Source organism: Pleurodeles waltl, chromosome 1_2, assembly GCF_031143425.1.
Source record: "Pleurodeles waltl isolate 20211129_DDA chromosome 1_2, aPleWal1.hap1.20221129, whole genome shotgun sequence".
Taxonomy (NCBI): domain Eukaryota; kingdom Metazoa; phylum Chordata; class Amphibia; order Caudata; family Salamandridae; genus Pleurodeles; species Pleurodeles waltl.
The window spans coordinates 1,025,534,284-1,025,555,503 of NC_090437.1; the positions used below are offsets into that span (position 1 = coordinate 1,025,534,284).

A 21,220-nucleotide genomic window follows, 5' to 3' on the forward strand; every position below is an offset into this window, starting at 1 on the left:
TAACTATAACGTCCCTGTAACCTTTGTTTTTTTCAGTGAATTTCTATGTTTTTTTTAACATAAAGTAATTTCATTGCTATACATTAATACAACCACCACCGTGCACAGCTGAGGTTGGAACCACCCAACCCTGTCCTGTGCACGGCATTTGGCCACAGGGTCTGGCCGGCGGGCAGTCCCTGCAGCCAAACCCTATAACAACCCAACCCCGCCCCCCCAGATCTCGACCTTGGGACCCCTTCCCCCAGGGCTGAGCCTAAATATAACTTTTTTTTGAGGGGGGGGGGGGGGGTTGTGCTGCATGGGCCCCCTTGCCCAATCTCTGCCCCAGGGACCCTATCCCCTGGGGCCCGGCCTAAATAGTTAATATTTTTTGGGGCGCGCAGATCCCCTCATCGCACTTATATCGACCCTGGGGACCCCATCCCACAGGTCCTGGCCTATACATTTATTTATTTTTAGAGGGGGAGGGGGCTGCACAGCCCCCCTTCCCAGGCCGATCTTGGCCCCGGGGAATCCATCCTCCAGGGTGCGGCCTAATTATTGTTATTTTTTGGGTGGGGAAGGGGGCTGCGTGGCCACCCACTTCAGGGCCCCTGGGGCCCAGCAATGTGACCTAGGTGCCCCCTAGGGCACCCAATCAAATTTTGGGGACCATGGGCACCCACTCAGAATTGTGGGGACCGTGGGGGGAGCCTGAAGACCCCCACGGTCCCAGGTGGCTCCCCACCTCCTGTGGGAGACAGCATTACTGTCACAGAGAGCAATTGTTTCCTCTTTCTCCTTGCCCACATCTTTGCAGGCGGGGAGAAAGAGGAAACCTCTGCTCTGATGAAGGGAGAGCCATTTGCTGTCAAAGCTGCTACCAAGCCACAACAAATAGCTATTCCCCGGGGATGGGCACCCCGGGACATAGCAGGAGCTGACCCTGGGGGGCTGTTGGTCCCCAGGGCCATCAGTAGCTCCTCAAAGGGGGGGGACTCTCCTTTAACCTGCATAATCCCAGGGAGGTGGTGGTCCCTGGGGCTGTAGGGGGTCCGAAACAGACCCCCTTTCTATTTTTTTTTTTTAAACTTTGCCCAGTGGCTGTGGGGGGACCAGGTCCCCTACCTCCTGGCATAGATTTAACAATAGCACTGGGGAAGTGGTGTTCCCTTTGTTTTTTTAATGTGAAAAAAAAAATATATATATATATATTACAAATAATAAAGAGAAATGTGTGTGTGTGTGTGTATGTATATATATATATATATATATATATATATATATATATATATATATATATTTAAATGGTTACTACATAGCCATTTGTTTATTATAGTCCTATGTCAGTAGCTATGTATATTGAGAATATATTGATGAAGTTTCTTATCATCTCTAGCTACTTTTCCTGTGGAAAACTATGCTTATATCCCAAATGGTTGCTATTGTTGTCTACAACTCCTTTTTTAAAGAGGACAATTGTTTGTTTTCTCTGCAAGAAATAAGACATTGCATGTGTGTTTTATAGTGTAGGTCTGGTTAGGATATACCTTTACAGGACCAGAGGTATTGCTCAATAGCATGCTATGCTGCTCTGTGTTTCAACAGGGCAGAACATGCAGTTTCGGTCTACAAATAAGAACAAATAGAATTATATTCACTAACTTATGTGGCAATACTGTTCTACGGTCGTGGGTAGTGTTTCTTATTCATGTTTTCTTTATCTTTCTAATATCATTGCTGTGGTCCTTTCCACAGTATTGATGGGATGTTTGTGCATGGATTTGCATCCCATTAGGGGAGGAAGCAGTTAAATATTCATTCTGTTAGTTTGCCTCTAACACCAACTGGTCATATTAACATGGATTTTCTTTATTCCACGTTTTTTTTTTTAATGTTTGTGACTCCTTATATGTGGTTCCTCCCACCAGTCTTATGTAGGCTCACTTACATTATTATGAATGTCTGTTTTTTTTTTTTATGGTTCTAGACCGGTTTTGTTCTAAGGACAGATTTTTAATGGTCTTAATCATGGGTGATGCTATCTCCATGCTCGTAGTGTTTTTATTACTTTTTCTTACTGTGGTCCTTTACACAGTTCTTTTAGTAAAGAGTATGTGTTCCCTCATCGGTATTCTTATAAATGCACGGGCCATTTCTCTTGTCCGTTCTCAATCCTGGAGACTGGATGGTAGCGTTGGACCTGCAGGATGCTTATTTTCATATCCTCGTCATGCAGGCCAATAGGCTTTACCGGGGTTTCACAGTGCATCATGAGCATTTCTGTTCAAGGAGCTTCTATTTGGCCTTACCAGTGCCCCTCGTGTGTTCATGAAAGTGATGGCAGTGGTTGCCGCTCAGCTGCAGAGGTTGAAGGATCCGGTCTTCCCATACCTAAAAGACTAGCAATTGTAGGTGGGCTGTCCCCAGGCTTTTGTCACCCACCTCCAGATCTCATGCCGAAGTCACACCTGACTCCTTCCCATATGCTCCCTATTATTGAAGCCTTTCTGGACATGGTGCTGTTTTGCTCCTATCTTCCGGAGCGGAAAGTCCAGGACATTTGGGCTATGATCCCAATATTTCAGCCTCAGTCCTGGATTTCAGTGAGATTCACTCTGAGTCGGCTGGGGCTGATTACCCTTCTGCATTCTCCTGATCAAACATGCCCAATTGCATATGCGGGCTCTGCTGTGAGATCTGACGTCCCAGTGGCAGCAACATCAAGGGGACCTCTCTGCACGTGTCCAGATTTTGGAGGAGACTGCATGGGACTTGCAGTGGTGGCTACAAGATGCTGTTTGGTCAGCAGGAGACAGATCTTGCTACCACAAAGGTGACAGTGGTGACCAATGTATTGTTTCTTGGCGGGGAGGCAATCAGGAAGAGGTGGAGATTAAAGGCCTCAGGCAGAGACTCAGCTCTACATCAACCTGTTGGGAGTTATGAGCCATTTGCTTGGTGTTAAATGCCTTCATGCCCTCCATTTGAGGAAGACTGGTTCAGGTATTCATGGACAACACAAACGCTATGTGGTAGTGCAAGAAGCAGGGTGGGGACATGGACCCTGGGCCAGGAGGTCTTGCGCTTCTGGATATGTCTAGACCGCCAGAGGATTTTCCTGATGGTACAGCACCGGGCAAGATGAACAAATTAATTACCTTTGGTAACACATCTGGTAGAGACTCTATCTAGCTGGAGATTCCTTGCCTTTGAATTTCCCCAGGTGTCAGACTGGATCCAGAAACTTTTGCTCGAGCAATACCCATGCACATGCCGTCAGGTAGCTCAATTCGGCTCTGTGTGGCGTTGTTACCGCCGTAAATGGCGTGCGTCAATTCCATCAATCACGATATTCCATGCCAGGAGCACAGAGCCATGTCAAGAACAGATGAATATGCGTGTCCAAACTAGGGCCCTGAAAGGGATCACCCTGACCCTAGCAAATAGGTCCGCAGAACGGGGAGGCACGGGTGGTGAAGAAATCTGCAGCTAGATAGATAATGCATTACGGAAGGTAAATAACTTGTTCATCTAACAGAGACTTCTAGCTGCAGATTCCTTACCTTTGAATAGATACCAAAGCCATATCCTCCTGGCAGTGGACTGCAGACAAATTCTTTCAAACTAGGAAGTCCTGCAGGACTGAACTGGCGAAATACCTGTTCCTGCGGACCTGACTTATTCTTTGGCAAATGTGTGCAGGGACACCCACATTGCTGCCTGATAGACATTCAGGACTGGGACTCCACGAGCTAACGCTGAGGTCACAGCTTTTCCTCTAGTGGAAGGGGCTTATAAGGCCTCACGAGAGCGTAGCAGATCTTTATACAGAAAACGACCCAGTGCGAAATGGTTTGTTTCTGTACTGCTTGACCTTTCTTTGCTCCCACATACCCCACAAAGAGTTGGCTGTCCACCTGGAACTGTTTTGCGCGGTCAAGGTAGAACATCAATGCTCTTTTTGGGTCCAGTTGGAGGAGTCGTTCCTCTTCCTTAAAGGGATGCAGGAAAGCAAAGAAGGTGGGCAGAATGACAGATTGGCCCAAATGAGATGTGGGTCCCCCATCTTCGGGAGGAAAGAAGCACAGGCACGAAGCACTACCTTCTCAGGAAATACTGTGAGACATGGAGGCCTGGATGACAAGGCATCTATCTCACTTACCCTCTAAGCAGATGTTATGGCCACAAGAAAGGCTGTTTTGATGGGGAGCAGCCTGAGGGGCAATCGTGCAGTTGCTAGAAAGGGCACATATGAGGTATGTGAGAACTAGATTAAGATCCCACTGGGGCATGATAAAGGGTACAGGGGGAAACGTATGTACAAGCCATTTTAGAAACATTTTTACAATAGGGGACGTAAATCAAGAGGGTTGGTCAGGCTGCCGCAGAAAAGTGGATAGAGCAGTCAGATAGCCCTTAAGAGGACCCAGAGCAGAGCCCTGCTGGGAACAGACAGAATGAAAAGAAGAACATCCGAAATAGGATCTAAACACTTCTCTACACAGTATTTTACAAATCTTTGCCAACAGCAGGCATGTACCTTTTTGTGGAGGAACACCTGGCTACTAAAATAACATTACAGACTTCTGGAGGAAGTTTGTCAACTGTTGCCTCTCAATCTCTGTGCATGAAGGTGTAGAGATGACCGGTTCAGGTGGAGAACCCTTCCCTGCTGCTGCAACAGAAATCCTCCTGAAGGGGGAGCCTGATCGATGCTGAACTTCAGAAGCTTGGGATACCAGAGTCTTCATGCCCAGTCCGAAGCCACAAGGATTACTTGGGCCCGGTTGGTCTTGATCTTCTGGAGTACTCAGGGCAGGAGTGATACGAGCATAAAGGCGTAAAAGAGGCCTGAGCTCCACTTGAGATGAAAAGCGCCACTGAGCAATGGCCGCCTTGGAAACTCCAATGCGCAATACTGCTGACATTGCATGATCTCTCCGGAGGCGAATAGATCTAACCAAGGCTCCCCCCACTGCTGAAAGAGACCTTGTACCACTTCCTGATGGAGATGCCACTCGTGATCCTCTAGGTATCAACGCCTGAGTTTATCCACCATGGCATTCAGAGAACCCGCCAGGTGGTGAACCAACAGGGTTATGATCTGCTGTTCCAGCCATGTCCAGAAACGCAGGGCCTCTTTACTAAGGGTGCATGACCCCACCCCGCCCTGCTTGTTGCAGTACCACATGGTGGTGGAGTTGTCCGTAAACTTCTGCAGTAACTTTCCCTTGACAGAGGGAAGAAATGCCTTCAATGTTAGTCGGATCACCAACAGGTTGATGCGGAGTCTGAATTCCGCCGGAGACCAGAGTCCTCGGATCTCCATCCCTCCCAAATGGCCACCCCATCCCAGAAGGGATGCAACTTTCACTACCGTATGGTCTGGTTGGGAAGGGAGAGTAGTCTGCCTCTGACCCAATCGTGGTTCATAATCCACCACTGCAGGTCATTCGCAGTTTCTTCCGAGATCTGGACCATGGTGGAGACATATCCCTTATGCTGCGCCCACTGGAACTTCAGGTCCCACTGCAGAGCCCGCATATGCCATCTGGCATAGTTCACCAGCAGGATGCAAGAGGCCATGAAGTCCAGCAGCCTCAGAGTCAGTCTCACCAAAATCCAATATAGAGGCCGAAATATAGGTATCATAGCCTAAATTTAATGGGCTCGCTGCTCAGGAGGATAAGCCTGAAACTGCACCGTGTCCAGAACAGCTCCTATGAAAAAGAGCCTCTGAGCAGGAGTCAGGAGTGACTTCAGCATGTTTATAGTGAACCCCAGCGAACGCAGAAGGTTCACCCTAGTCTGGAGATGGAAGATGACTATCTAGTGCGAACTCGCCTTCAACAGGCAGTCGTCGAGGTAGGGGAAAACTGAAACCCCTGACCTGCGCAGATGAGCTGCGACCACTGCCAACACCTTGGTGAACACCTGAGGGGCACTGGGAAGGCCAAATGTCAGCACGGTGAACTGACAGTGTTTGTGGCCTACCCTGAACTGCAGTGATGCCTTTGGTCCGTCAGGATGGGGATATGAAAATATGCATCCTGTAAGTCCAGCACTAACAACCAGTCTTCTAGTTCTAGGGAAGACAAGATCTGAGCCAGCATAGGCAATTTGAACTTCTTTGTGAGGAAGAGATTTACAGTCCGTAGGTCTAGAGCAGGACATAACAGCCACTTCCTACTTCTGGTATCGGACCCTTTCTGTGGCTACCTTGGACAATAGAGCTGTAACTTCCTCTCTGAGTAGAGACAAGTGATCCTCCACCAGCCATTCGAATGTTGGTGGTACTGGGGGAGGAAAGGATAGGAAAAGCAGGGCATACCCCTTCCTGATGATCTCCAGTGCCCATGCGTCCGATGTGATAGACTGACAGTGGAGGAGATGATGGTGAATTCTCCCTCCAACTGGGCAAGCATGGTCCTGCAGAACCAAACTACGAGGGCTTTGAGGCTGCAGCTGCTGGGGGGGCTGGGTGGCTGACAACTTCTGACTTCCAGACCCTCAAGGTCTGATGGCACTGCACCCACGTCCTCACATAGCCTGGGGTGGTTGCATAGGATGGTGGCTGGCTCAGTGCCACACCCCTTCCACATCCACACAAGGGGCGAAAGGCAGATGGTGGACGATTGGTCACTGAGTGGCCCAAGGACTTGGCCGTAGCCCAACAGTCCTTAAAGCACCCCAGTACCAAGTGTGCCTTCTCGCCAAACAAGCAAGTCCCATCAAAAGGCATGTCCATCAGGTTTGCCTAAAAAAACAGATCTTCTGAGTCAGACAGGGCGTCGTATCCAAGCCACACCAAATCGTGAACTTGGCTGCGTCCATCCCGTCTGTTACTGCTTGGGAAAGTATGGCCCGGGCCTCCTGCGAGACCTGAGGCAGAACTTGTGCAACCTTATCAGTAATGGTGTGAGAATCTGCCCAATAAGCACAAGGTGTTTACCAACCACAGTGCCAGAGTGGAGGAAGAAAACATCTTCTTCCCAAGATGGTAAAGCCTCTTAGATTCCCTGTCCACAGGAGCAGATGGGAATGCACCATGGGAAGTTGAGGCTTGGACTCAGGAGTGGGGTGTTGGCTTGTTGGCTGAGGAAACTAGGGTTGCCAGATGCAGGGAAATGGCGATGAGCACTCATCATATTTACAGGAGCCCCTGTGCTGGCTTGGACCAAGTTCCCAGCAGGCTGTCTGTAAGTGCTCCATTGAGGGACAGAAGGGGTTCAAAAGTGGAAGCCCCAAGTTGAAGCACTTCAGTCAAAATGTTTTTCTTGACTGTAGGAAAGTAGCACCTTTCCAGCATAGTTACCCCCCGCCTTCTTGCCTGGTGTCAGTGTGTTTAGACTGTACTACACTGGGATCCTTCTAACCAGGACCCCAGTGTCCGTGTTCTCTCCCCTACATTTAGTTGTATGGTAACTTTTACACCTCACAATTGGCATACTGGTGCACCCATGCAAGTCCCTAGTATATGGTACTTAGGAACCCAGGGCATTGGCACCAGGGGTCTCCCATGGGCTGCAGCATGTATTGTGCCACCCATGAGGGCCCAGGCAAACTGCGATTACAGGCCGGCAATTGCAGCCTGTGTGAAATGGTGCATGCGCCTTTCACTCCAGATATAAGAATTGCCTTATAGCATGGTCCCTGCACTCTGACCCTGTAAGTAACTCCTAAGGTAGGCCCTTCAGCCCAAGGGCAGGGTGCATGGTTGTAAATGTGAGGGCACCCATGCATGAGCAGAGGTGCCCATACAAACCCTGGGCTCCATTTCCTGGGCTTTGTAAGTGTTGGGAAGCCATCTTAATGTATATAGTCGACACTGGTCAACACAAGTGGTCCAGCTACATAATGGCTTCACCGAGCATAGTCACCAATTCTAGTGCTAGTTGCATGATGCCATGTACTCTGGGGATTCCCTAGTGGATCCCCCATGTCTGCCTGTACAGCCTTGCAGGGTCTGCATGCCTGCCCGTGCTCCTGCCGACCACAGACACTGTTCTGCCCTCCTGCTGCTGAACCTAACTCGGGCAGGGGAAAGCAGAACACAAGAATCCCTGCAAGATAGAGGTGTGACCACCTCTTCTTTAGAAATAGGTGTCTCTGGGCTGGGGCTGGGGCGGGGGTGCCTTTGAGCGCCACCAGACTGCTTGAAGGGCACATTTGGTGCCCTCCTTGCATAAACTGGTGTGCACCAGTGCAGGAACCCCCCGTTCTTGCTCTGGCACAAAACCACACAAAGGACAAGGGAGTGACCACCCCCGTGTCCAGCTCCTCCCTTAGGGAGGTGCTCAGAGCTCTGCCATCTTAGAAAAAAGATGAGCCAAAGCCTCTGGGAACATCTGACTGGTTAGTCCAGCTGGGCGATGCCCCTGACCCCCTGTGATCGGTGGGGCATTGCAGTTAGTGTCCAACCCCCTTTCCGGGTTACTTAAGGACTCCCCTCAGGGTGAGATCCCAAATTCGTCTGCAAGACTTCAGGAACTATCTGCAAGACATTTCTGCAACCTGGACACCAGATCCGCTGCTGTTGTTCGCTAGAACCAGAAGCAAGATTATAATCAGTAGGAGGACTTCTACTGCAACTTTGGGTCTATGTTCTGCAAAGACTTCTGCAACCCTGTGGCCGTGCATCTTCCAAAGTCACTGGGACTCTACCTGCATTTAGGAAAGCACAAAGGAATTTCCCTTGAAGTGAAGGAGTCACTCCCCTGCATCTGCAGGCACCTCAACAAAGACAACTGGATTGTGAATCCTGCTATCGCATGGACTCTCCCAGGCTCTGCAACACAGGTGGTGGTTTTGTGGTTCTCCAGAGGCCCAACCCATCCTCCTTGCAATTGGTAAGTTTGTTGTCCCTCGCTAGAGCTGCTTGGCTGGAACCCATGTGCACAGCATCTGCTTGTCGTTGCCAAAGCTTGTTGTCCCTTCAGCCCGAATACCTCCTAGCTCCAAGAAGCCCTGGCCTCCAGCACTCTCCAGCTCCAAAAACAATGTCCTCTCTGCAACTCCTGAAACATGGGCATCCCTCCTTGCCGTGCTGCTGAGGCCTCCCTGTGCCTGCTGTCAAAGGGTCCTGCTGTGGAAGGGCGGAGGGGTGGGGTGGGGGGGAGGGGGCTCTAACAATTTCTGCTTGCTGAGGGCTGGCCCCTGACCAACCTGCTAAGGTTGGGTCACTTGGACCTTGCTTGTCCCCACAAATCCTGCAAACTCCATTCAACGCTTCTCTGCATTTGCAAAGGCTTGTTGGTGGTCCCGCTCACCCCTCTGCAATTCAATGACCGGGGTGGGACAGCTTGTGGACCACTCCTGGGATCCTTCTGCATTGCGTGGACTCCACAGCTGCACTTCTTTGTCCACTTACTTACAGGAAGGATCACCAAGAAGGATGGCCATTGCCCTCCTGCACCGCCTGGGCACCTATGGATGGTCTGGACTCTGTCCCCTTCCTCCTTAGGTCCTCTTCTTCCTGAGTTCACACCTAGGTTCCACCAACCTTTTCCACAGGTCACAACAGCAGTTGGGCAACCAAAATCCCCATTGACTCCAACGGGAGGTTCTGACACGACTTCACCCCTATGCACCTGGGCTCCCTGGTGTAGGTACTCCACTGTTCTGGGTATCCACAGGTGGCGGCACTATCAAACCTCCTTGTAAAATACTCCCAGAGGGCATCTTAGAGATGCCCCCTGAAAACATACCCGACTTATAGTGTAGGCTGACCAGTTCCTGCCAGCCTGCCACACACCAGACATGTTGCTGACCACATGGGGAGAGTGCCTTTGTCACTCTGTGGCCAGGAACAAAGCTTGTACTGGGTGGAGGTGCTTCTCACCTCCCCCTGCAGGAACTGTAACACCTGGCTGTGAGCCTCGAAGGCTCACCCCCTTTGTTACAGCGCCCCAGGGCATGCCGGCTAGTGGAGATGCCTGCCCCTCTGGCTACTGCCCCCACTTTTGGTGGCAAGGCTGGAGGAGATAATGAGAAAAACAAGGAGGAGTCACCCACCAGTCAGGACAGCCGCAAAAGGTGTCCTCAGCTGAGGTGACCCCTGCCTTGAGAAATCCTCCATCTTGAGTTTGGAGGATTCCCCCAATAGGATTAGGGATGTTCCCCTCTCCCCACAGGGAGAAGGCACAAAGAGGGTGTAGCCACCCTCAAGGACAGTAGCCATTGGCTACTGCCCTCCCAGACCCAAACACACCCCTAAATTCAGTATTTAGAGGCTCCCCATATCCCAGGAAATCAGGGCCCATATTTATACTTTTTGACGCTAAACTGCGCTAACGCAGTTTAGCGTCAAAAAGTTTTGCGCCGTCTAACGCCATTCTGAAGCGCCATGCGGGCGCCGTATTTATGGAATGGCGTTAGACGGCGCAATCAGACCGGCGCTGCCTGGTTTGCGTGGGAAAAAACCACGTAGACCAGACAGCGCCGGCGTAGGGGGAAAATGGCGCATGGGCGTCTTAAAATGGGGCAAGTCAGGTTACGTCGAAAAAATCGTCTTAACCCGACTTGCGCCATTTTTTAACGACGCCCATCCCCCATCAACATGACTCCTATCATTGTAAAGATAGGAGTCATGGCCCCTTGCCCAATGGCCATGCCCAGGGGACTTCTGTCCCCTGGGCATGGTCATTGGGCATAGTGGCATGTAGGGGGGCACAAATCAGGCCCCCCTATGCCACAAAATATTATTAAAAAAAAAAAAAAAAAATACTTACCTGAACTTACCTGAATGTCCCTGGGGTGGGTCCCTCCAGCCTTGGGTGTCCTCCTGGGGTGGGCAAGGGTGGCAGGGGGGGTCCCTGGGGGCAGGGGAGGGCACTCTGGGCTCATTTTGAGCCCACTTGTCCCTTAACGCCATGCCTGACCCAGGCGTTAAAAAGCGGCGCAAATGCGCCGTTTTTAGCCACGCCAACTCCCGGGCGTCTCTTTTGCCCGGGAGTATAAATACCACGTAAAGGCCTGGGAGTCATTTTTTAGACGGGAACGCCTCCCTTGCATATCATTAACGCAAGGAAGGGGTTCACGCTAAAAAATGACGCACATTCCGGGAACTTTGGCGCTATTCGCCTCTAACGCCATAGTATAAATATGGCGTTAGTTGGCGTTAGTTTTGCGTCGAAATTGCGTCAAAAAAAACGACGCAATTTCGGCGCAAACGGAGTATAAATATGGCCCCAGATTCCTACAACCTGAAGAAAGAAGGACTGCTGACCTACAAGCCTGCAGAGAAGGAGGAAGACGACAACTGCTTTGGCCCCAGCCCTACCGGCCTGTCTCCAACTTCGAAAACCTGCTCCAGCGATGCATCCGACAGGGACCAGCGACCTCTGAAGCCTCAGAGGATTGCCCTGGACTAAGGGACCAAGAAACTCCCGTGAACAGCGGCCCTGTTCATAACCAGCTACTTCTTTGCAACAAAGAAGCAACTTTCAAAGACTGCACGTTTCCCGCCGGAAGCGTGAGACTTCACACTCTGCACCTGACACCCCCGGCTCGACCTGCACAAAACCAACACCTCAGGGAGGACTCCCCGGCGACTGTGAGCCTGTGAGTAACCAGAGACGACCCCCCTGAGCCCCCACAGCGACGTCTGCAGAGAGAATCCAGAGGCTCCACCTGACTGCGACTGCCTGTAACAAGGGACCAGACGCCTGGAACCAACACTGCACCCGCAGCCCCCAGGACCTGAAGGAACCGAACTTCAGTGCAAGAGCGACCCCCCCAGGCGACCCTCTACCTAGCCCAGGAGTTGGCTGTCCCGAGAAGCCCCCGTGCCTGCCTGCAACGCTAGAGTGACCCCCAGGTCCCCATTGTTTTCAATCTAAAACCTGACGCCTGCTTTGCTCACTGCACCCGGCCGCCCCAGTGCTGCTGAGGGTGTACCTTGTGTGCCTTCTCGTGACACCCCCCCCCCCCCCCCCCCCCAAGTGCTCTACAAAACCCCCCCTGGTCTGCTCCCCGAATACGCAAGTACTTATCTGCTGGCAGACTGAAACCGGAGCACCCCTGTTCCCCATAGGCGCCTATGTGTTTTGGGCACCTCTTTGACCTCTGCACCTGACCATCCCTGAGCTGCTGGTGTGGTAACTTTGGGGTTGCCTTGAACCCCCAACGGTGGGCTGCCTATGCCCCAAACTTGAGACTTGTAAGTGTTTTACTTACCTTCAAAACTAACCTTTACTTACCTCCCCTGGAACTGTTGATTTTTGCACTGTGTCCACTTTGAAAATAGCTTATTGCCATTTTTACAAAGACTGTACATGATATTGTTTTCATTCAAAGTTCCTAAAGTATCTCAGTGAAGTACCTTACATTCAAAGTATGAACTGTAAATCTTGAACCTGTGGTTCTTAAAATAAAATAAGAAAATATATTTTTCAATATAAAAACCTATTGGCCTGGAGTAAGTCTTTGAGTGTGTGTTCCTCATTTATTGCCTGTGTGTGTACATCAAATGCTTAGCACTACCCTCTGATAAGCCTACTGCTCGACCACACTACCACAAAATAGAGCATTAGAATTATCTACTTTTGCCACTATCTTACCTTGGACTCTGTGCACACTATTTCTTACTTTGAAATAGTATATACAGAGCCAACTTCATACAACGAGTTTGTGCCTTGGTGCGCAACCAAACAAGTTGACCCACTTTGTGCCCATTTGTCGGAGGTATTGTTGATTGTGTTGTCTTTGGTCCAACAAGGTCTTGCTTTGGGCACAGTTAAGGGTTATCTTTCGACTATTTGGTGGAACCGTCTTCCTTGTTTAAGTCCCCAGTGGTGCGTTTTCTTAAAGGGCTTCAACATTTGTTTTCCCCCTTACCTTTTGTCGTACCCCAGTGGGACTTGAATTTGCTTGTTGACCATCCTTGTATGTTCCACATTTGAACTTATACTTAGATGTCCTCACAGAATGCTTACCCTTAAGGCAGTGTTCTTAGTGGCTATAACATCAGCCCAGAGGGTCATCAAGCTTTAAGCCCTCTCCATTAACCCTCCTTTCCTACCTTGCACCCAGACAAGTTGGTTCTCTGGACATGTGCATCCTTTTAACGAAAGGCGGTGGCGCCTTTTCATGTTGGTCAAACTATCACCCTAACTACATTATTCAATCCAACTAACCCATCTAGGGAGGAGGATCTGAAGAGAGCTTCTATACTGATTGGACTAGATGGTCAGCTCTTTATCATATTCGTGGGAGCGAAGAGGGGCAGAGTGGTGCAGAAGAGGACCATCTCTCGCTGGATCGTGCTCTGCACTAAGACTTATTCGGCCAAGGCTGCTACTACTGCATTGGCATGTGGCGTGCCTGACTGCACATCTGCCAGGCTGTGATACGGATGACCCTCTATTCGTTCATGAAGTACTACTGTCTGGACAGCCAGGATCCGAGACAACAGGCATTTTGTCGGTTCACAAGACTTTTTGGTTTGAGCTAGTTCAGAGGCCCACCTCCTGGGAGGTACTGCTCTGGTATCTATTTTAAGATGATGACTCTGCAGTTAGAAGCCTCTATCAGAAGAGAAGTTCCTAATCTTTGGTATAGCCTTTTCTAGGAGAGATTAACTGCAGATTCCTCAGCGACCCACCCATCCTCCCCTTTTATGAACTGGACTCTCTCACCTAAAAAGATCCCATTTTAGGTATCCATACACTGGTCATGGCCAACGTAACTGTTTGCTCCAAGACTGATGTCAGGGATGTGTCACGAATGCAACTAATGTCAGTACACATGGGTGAGACATATATAGGCCCACAAATGTCACATCCTGCAAGGGCGATGCAGGTGAAGAGCTGCAGGCACCACCTCCCACCACACAGAGGTACTGTTTCAATATTTTTCCAGATCCAGTCTGAGTACTTACTACTAAATGGGAGAATATTAGATGAGGTAAGAAGCGATTTAGGGAGGGATATGAAAATACTCCCACCACAAAAGAGTGCCCGCTGGGATTCACAAACTACCCTTCTAAAGCTACTACAGTCAAAAAAGTCCCCTAACACTAGTACATGTACTCCAGTCCAGCCTTGGAGTACATTCTGCACCACAAATTGCCACTCACAGGTATCAGATGAAAAAAAAAAGTGAATTAAATCAAATTATCTTGACTTATAGAAGAATATTTTGTTTAATGTTAACAATTATATACAATAATTACAATATAAAATGTAATATTTTAAAAGTTACAGTTAAATATTTAAACTTTTAAAAACAATCTGATGCATAACATAATAAATTAAAATGTATATTAAATACAAATAAAGTGTTGGAGGTATGATAAATGTTTAAACTATTTTTAATATATGTTTATACATTACATATACATTATTACATTAATTATGTAATACATATTTAAATTATTATGCTGTGGCATTTTATTTAATGTGCTCTACATTCATTTTATGTGCTCTACATTTAAAAGAAATATCTAAAAAATATTTTTCAATAAAATATTTGTTTTAAAATTTAAATATTTTATTATTGTAATAATTTTTCCTATATTTCACCACAGGGAGATCTGTGATTGAGACCGCCACCTAAGTGTGAAAAGTTAATAACAGCAGCGTTACACTCTGACATTGGTCTCCATTCCCTGGTTTCACAGGGTTAGAGACACATATGTTTACACTCCAAAATGGTGAATAGCAAACAGTAGTAAAGTGACTCCTAAAGGTTAGGGCAAATTTACATATAAGTAAATCTACACGTGCTAGTTTACTTTTGTGAATAGGCTCCACCAGTTCTAGTCTCACCATAAAGGTAGCTTTTTCGTTTGAGTTTTAAATATTTCAAGATGTCTGTAAATTTCTCAAGCTAACTGAATTTTTAAGCTGGAAATAACTCTCTCTTGTACAAGCATTAGATAAGCAAAATTAATAAAACTGCAAAAAAACAACTGGCCCAAACTACTAGTTTGGGGGAATAAATGGTAATGTAGACATAAATAAGAGGAATTAAAAAAAATATATGTAGAAAATATATAAGCTTTTATTCAATTAATGCAGTTTCTACATAATCTAACTGAATTAAATGCAGAATATCAATGAAGGTTGAATAGATGTTTATGCAACAATTTCAACAATGACTGGAAGAGATACAGGCTTTTTCACAATTAAAAATATACAACTTTGACTCATCACAACTGAACACAACAGCCAACGCTTTATAAATACAATATACAAATTGCATGGCATTGAAATATTTCTGAATATCCAGCAATTCAGTGAAATGCATGTTGTCATCCCCGAAGACTGAAATGTGTTTCTTTAATATCCAGTCCAGAAGGAAATTCTCCTAGAAAGAAAAACAGTAGTAGAATTACAAAATATGCATAACAAATATATATATATGTGGGGAGAAAAGAAACACCTTTTTCTTTCATCTCCCCTTTCTGCTGCACTCCCATGCCTAAAACATCATTTACTCCTGCTTTCCACAGGAGTATAAGTATTTGTAAGTGCACTATGACCTGGGAGGGTATCCTCAGTCTGAGGCAGGTGCGGCCTGGACTACTGACACCTGTGGAGTAGGCTATTTCAAGAACCAGACCATCAACTTCTTGTGGAATTCAAGTAGTGAGAAGAAGGCTTGGGGATGTGTAAATGCACGTTGTTTAAGGTTTTGGAAGAGATGTGTGGGAAGGCCAGGCTGCCACTTCTGGTTCTGCATAAGCGTGGGTTGTATGCAACTAAGAGGCCGCTAAAGTGGATACACCTCGTAGGTTTGTGAAATTAGATGTGTCTATTGAGGTAGGCAGGTCCTGTGTTGTGTAGTGCTTTGAGGGTGTGCGCTAGCAGTTTGAACCGGGCCTGTTTGAGTATTGGCAGTCAGTGGAGCTCTTTGAGGTGTAGTGTGATATGTGTGCTGCGTGGGAGGATGAGTAAGTCTGGCAGCTGAGTGCTGGGTGATTTGGAGACGTCTGGTAATGGTAAGGAGCGATTTGAAGATTTTTCTAAGCATCTCCAGGGTGTGGAAGCAGGAGGCGCCAAAAGTGTGGACTTAGGTGGTTCTCGTTGACAATGCTGAGGTTGTTCGTGAGGGTGGTGGGGGTGGGAATGGGTCTCAATTCAGCCGGTCACCAGGTGGATTTGCCTAGTAATTGGTTATTCATAAAGACAATGCCTTCTGTCTTGTCAGTGTTGAGCTTGAGACAGTTTATATCCAGTAGGCAATCTTGGTCATGCAGGCGAGGTACTTTGTCCAAGTGTTGTCTGCCTTTTCTGAGTGGGAGAACATCTACTGAGTGTCATCAGTGTATGTAAGCACATTCATGTCGTGGGTGCAGATGATGCTTGCGAGTGGGTTCATGTAGATGTTGAAGAGGGTTAAGTTGAGTGAGGATCACTGGAGTACTCCACAAATGAAGTTCCAATGTGTATGGGGCCATGCAGAAAGACTGTGTTCTTCTGGTCAGGTAGGTGCAGATCCAGCAGAGTGAGTCCTTGTATTCAGTTCTCGTGCAGGTGTCAGATGAGGATGGTGTGGGATACCATATGAAAGGCAGCAGAGAGGCCAGAAGAATGAGGGTGACTGTGTCTCCCCTATCTAGTATCATGCAGATGTTGTCTGTTGAAGCGATGAGGGCTGTTTCCATGTTTTGATTAGGTCTGAAGCTGGACGGAGTGACATTGAGGATTTGGTGGTCTGCGAGATGCTAAGATGGTTGGTACGCCGTCTGTTGATGAGCTTCTCCAGAATTTTGTCTGGGTACAGTTGCAGTGAGATAGGCCTGTAATTAGTAAGTGTTCTATGGTCTACCAAAGGCTTTTTGGGCAGAGGGGAGTATATTGTCCTATTTTCATGGTCCAGGAAAGGTGGCTGAAGAAATGGAATTGTTCAGGATTGGGGTGTAGTCCTTTGGTTACGGCTTTGTGGGGGCAAGGGTTCGATAGTGCTCAGGAGAAAATGGACAACGTAGCGGAGGCCGTTTTGTTTGTGGTGATTGTGGTAAAGGTGGTCATGATAGTGTCCTTGGGCTTGAAGTGGAGTCATGACGTGTGGTCTGACTGGTCCAGCCGGGGATCAAAGATGAAATATTTTTCTTGCTGCAGAAGAACTGTGTTAGCCTTTTGATGTTTTTGGAAGCGGACGCTGGGGAGATGAAATCCTTCATGACACCAAAGATCTCTTTGCTGGTGTTGGAGCTTCCAAGGAAGCGGTCCATGAGTGTGGCACATTTGGTGGCCCAAACCTGCTTGTGGTAACGTTTCAGGGTGAATTTGAACGTATTAATGTCTTCCTTATCTTGGGGCAATCGCCATCTCTGCCAGATCTGCTTGTGGTAACGTTTCAGGGTGAATTTGAAGGTATGAATGTCCTCTTTATCTTAGGGCAGTCGCCATCTTTGCAGCTGTTTGCAGTGGGGCTTTCCTGAGTTCTTCTGTGTCTCAGCTAGTTTGTTGTCTGTTTCTTGTGACTTTGCTGGGCTTGTGGGGAGCCAGGGTGTCAGCTCTGGTGGTGATCAAGTTGTTGAAGTTGGTGATGGCATCTGGCAGGCTGCTGTTTCAGGCTTGTGTTCCGCGAGTATGGTTGTCCAGTCATCCTCTGTTATGCTGATCCAGTCTCTGCAAACTAGCCTGGTGGCGGCTGTGTGATAGTGTGAGACGGGAATGTTGAATTTGATGAGGGCATGGTTGGTCCAGGTGACTGCAAGGACTTGTTGACAGAGATGCTGGTGATGATTGGGTCCAGAAGGTGCCTAGTGTAATATATGGGGCTTGTCACTCATTGGGTGAGTCTGAGGTTTCCTAACTTGTCAAGTAAGGCTATTGTTGTTCAGGTCTGACAGGTTTTTCAGATGAAAGTTCAGGCTCCCAGGTGGAAGTTATTTGCATTGAGAATGAGGGGTGCAATGAAGTCTGTAATGGTGTTAGCAAATTCAGTGCGTAGTCCTGGAGGGTGCTGTTCAAGGTGAATTTAGAAGTAATGTGGAGTTTGAAGGACAAGTGCTCCATGCTGTTGAGGACTGTTTATGAGGAGGTGGTGCAACTGATGGTGTCCTTGAAGATTGTGATGATTCTGCAGACGGGCTTGTGTTGCCTGTCCAGCCTTGTGAGCTTATAGCCAGAAGGGATGGCTGTAGCAATGTTGAGGGGCAATGCAGGGTTTATCCAGGTTTCTCTGAGGAACAGCAGGTCCAGTGCTTGGTCGTACAGCAGGTTCCAGACACCTGTGGAGTGCTGTCGGCAGCAAGGTATGCTGTCCGGTAGATGGGTGGTGAATGTGGGTGAGAGGGAATGGTGGTAGCAGCGTAGCGAACAGCGGCTAGAGTTGAGTGTGGAGAGCTGTGGTAAGTGGGACAGATGGGTTTGCCTCTGCATGCCTTTGGCATCCTAGCTGTGCACCCACTGCCTAAGACCCCTACAGCCACTATTAATTAAATTGATCCTGTGAGGGTGGTGTAGGAGGATGGAAGGAGCACACAATGAGTCAGTAGAAAAAGCAGGAAAAGGCCAAAGAAGGGTACATAACAATGAAAGAGCAAAAAGGTGCCAAAAGTGGCAAGAAGAATCGGCATAAGAGAGTAAAAGTGGCACGAGAGACCATTACAAATGAGCTAGAGTGGATGGTGAAAAGAGCAGAAAGAAGCGAGTATGAAAGGGGAAAGAAGCAGAAAAAAGTGTGAGAGTGGAAAGTCACATTGAGCAGGAAATAAGCGTGTGAAAGAGGAAAGAATCAGAAAAGAGCGAGAGTGGAAAATTAAAATGGGCAGAAAATAAGCAAGTGTGAAAGGACAGAAGAGAGTGAGATTGGCAAGAGAAAGAAAAACATTAGAGGGCTGGGAAGAGGGAGGCAGTAGGATGGAATCTCGGGTACACTGAAATGGTCCATTCCAGTGCAGGTCAAAGGACCGAATGCAGGTAAATCCAGTGGTCACCTGCTTAGTGCAAAATGGAAATTGAATGGAAAATGTTTATGAATACCCACAAACCTTTGAGTTTTAGGAGACAACCCTCAAGCCTCCTACAACACCGACTTGCAAGTTTTCCACCATCCTTAGTTCAATATACCACTGTCACAAATCAAAGATCTGTGACTCAAAGTAACACTCTGAGACTAACCGACCAGTATTTTTCCACTTGTAGGTTGCTCAAAGTAATCTGCTTAGCAGCTGGTACAGTGCATGGGTAGCCTACTCAACGTATGATTACACTCCCACCGGATAGTTCATGAACTGCCTTGAGGAATTTATCAGTGGCAGCTTTTAGTGAGAAGTTGTCCTACATTTGCTGAAATTGCACTGAAGCAACTGACAAACAGCATCCATCACCTGCCGGAGAAAATTATTGGATCAACATAACAAGAGAATGTGGACTTTCCTCTACAGAGACAAACAGCAGACATGAGCAAAATCTAGTATGATGTAGAGGATCCTCAGGGTTGTTTACACATTTGTTAAATCTCCTAATTGGGTCAATCAAAGGTTATTAAAACACTCTCACCTAACCCACAGGTGCCTACTTGCTGACAGTAGTAAAACACTGCCCAGGAGTCAGTCTTCACCAGTACTTTTATAGCTTACATCTATTTTATTTCATTTTTCGACGAGTAATAAGAAAGTAGTGGTTGCAATCGCAAACATTGGTTCATTCTGTATCATCTCACATTTTCACATTTGTATGATTGCTATGTTACATAACTTTAAGTACAGCCTATAGGAAAGAGAAGAACATGAAAACAAACCATCAAGACACATTTTTCCCATTAAAAAACCCTCACCCACAATCTCTGCAATTTTTCTTCCTTCTCACGATTCACAAAGCGGTTTCATCAGTATTTTAATAGCAACATTTGGTGCATCATGACTGTGATCCTGCCATTAAAGTATCAAACTTTTCTTCATTTCCTTTTTCAGAGTACATTTTAACAGGCAAACTCACAAGGCAACAGGGATCCTGTCCTGATAGGGAAGCACAGCCAACTCTGCTGTAGGTGTGTGCTGATACTGTTACAAGTGTTCATTCTTTTTTATACACTTATAAGACTCCTCATTAGGAGGATGCTAAATTAGTTCAAGACACGCTCAACTAATTCTAAGGATCACTAGGAAGCCTAAAAGGATCATGCTAAAGTTCTTCAGATCAGGACTAAACCATATTCCCACAGATTTATGTCTTCACAATATTTTTGGAAACCGCTAGCCATAAAACCAATCTGGAGTGAGTTTGTTTAAGCCATATTCCCATAGGTTTATATCTTCACAATCTTTTGGGAAACTGCTAGTCAAAAAGAGTTCTAAATAAGAAGCCTGATTAATGAACACACCCAGAAAAAGACAAAACAAGATACTGTCTGGCATGGCTGCATTCAAAGTTTGGATATCACAAGAGGAACACCAGACAACAAACATCTCCCAGCATCCTACATATACAGTTTGGTAGATTGATTACTGGCTGCCAAGAAGACACCAACCACTTTGGGAGGAAGAGTCAAAGAAGTCAACTATTGCTGTTGCATGGAGGTGCAGGTTGTATAGACGGGCGGGTGCAGGACCTGGCTCTGAGGCTGTGACAGGAAGTCCGCCTGAAGGTACAGCCAGATCAGAAGACGTATGCTAACAGCCAGAAGTTCCAGGTACCACACTCCTTGCCCAGTCCAGAGCCACTAGGATGACTTAGGCCTAGTCTTGCCTGATCTTTTTCAGTAATTTGTGCAGGAAATGCAGGGGTGGAAGGGCATACACAAGTCCCGACCCCCAGTTCAGGCAAAGGCAGTTGGGAACTCCAACGTGCAAAATATTTGACTGCATATTCTCTGCAGTGGCAAAAAAACAGAGCCAGGGTTCCCATTGCTGGAAAATACCCTGTGGCACTTCTAGGTGTAACTGCCACTCGTGATCCATTACTCTTCGTCAGCTAAGTTTGTTCGCTCTGGCATTCAAAGATCCCACCAACTGTTGGACCATCAAGGAGATGCCCTGGGCATTTAGCCACTCCCATAGACATAAAGCCTCTTGACACAATGCCCACAACCTCACACACTGCTGTATGTTTCAGCACCATATGTTGGCTGTGTTGTCCATGAGAATCGGTAGCCGTTCCCCATTGATGAACTGGTGGAAAAGTCTTTGGTGGCAAGAAAATTACTTGTAGCTCCAGCAAGTTGATTTGGAAACAAACTTCCTCCAAAAAACAGATTACTCTGACCTCCACCTCTCCCAAATGACCCTCCAAACCAGCATCAGTGCATACATCTTGGCAGTTAGCTCTGTGTGGGGCAG

The 21,220-nt window shown here is 47.5% G+C and overlaps 1 protein-coding gene across 2 annotated transcripts in view; it reads right to left on the reverse strand.

Annotated features, from left to right (window-relative positions):
- Positions 1 to 14,106: 14,106 nt before the first annotated feature.
- The window catches only part of WDR19 (WD repeat domain 19), a 601,305-nt gene continuing 594,191 nt past the window's right edge, over positions 14,107 to 21,220 (reverse strand). For both annotated transcript variants that reach the window (XM_069202086.1, XM_069202080.1), the window contains exon 37: positions 14,107 to 15,294. The gene's annotated coding sequence lies outside the window, so the exon portion shown is untranslated. The remainder of the gene's footprint in view (positions 15,295 to 21,220) is intronic.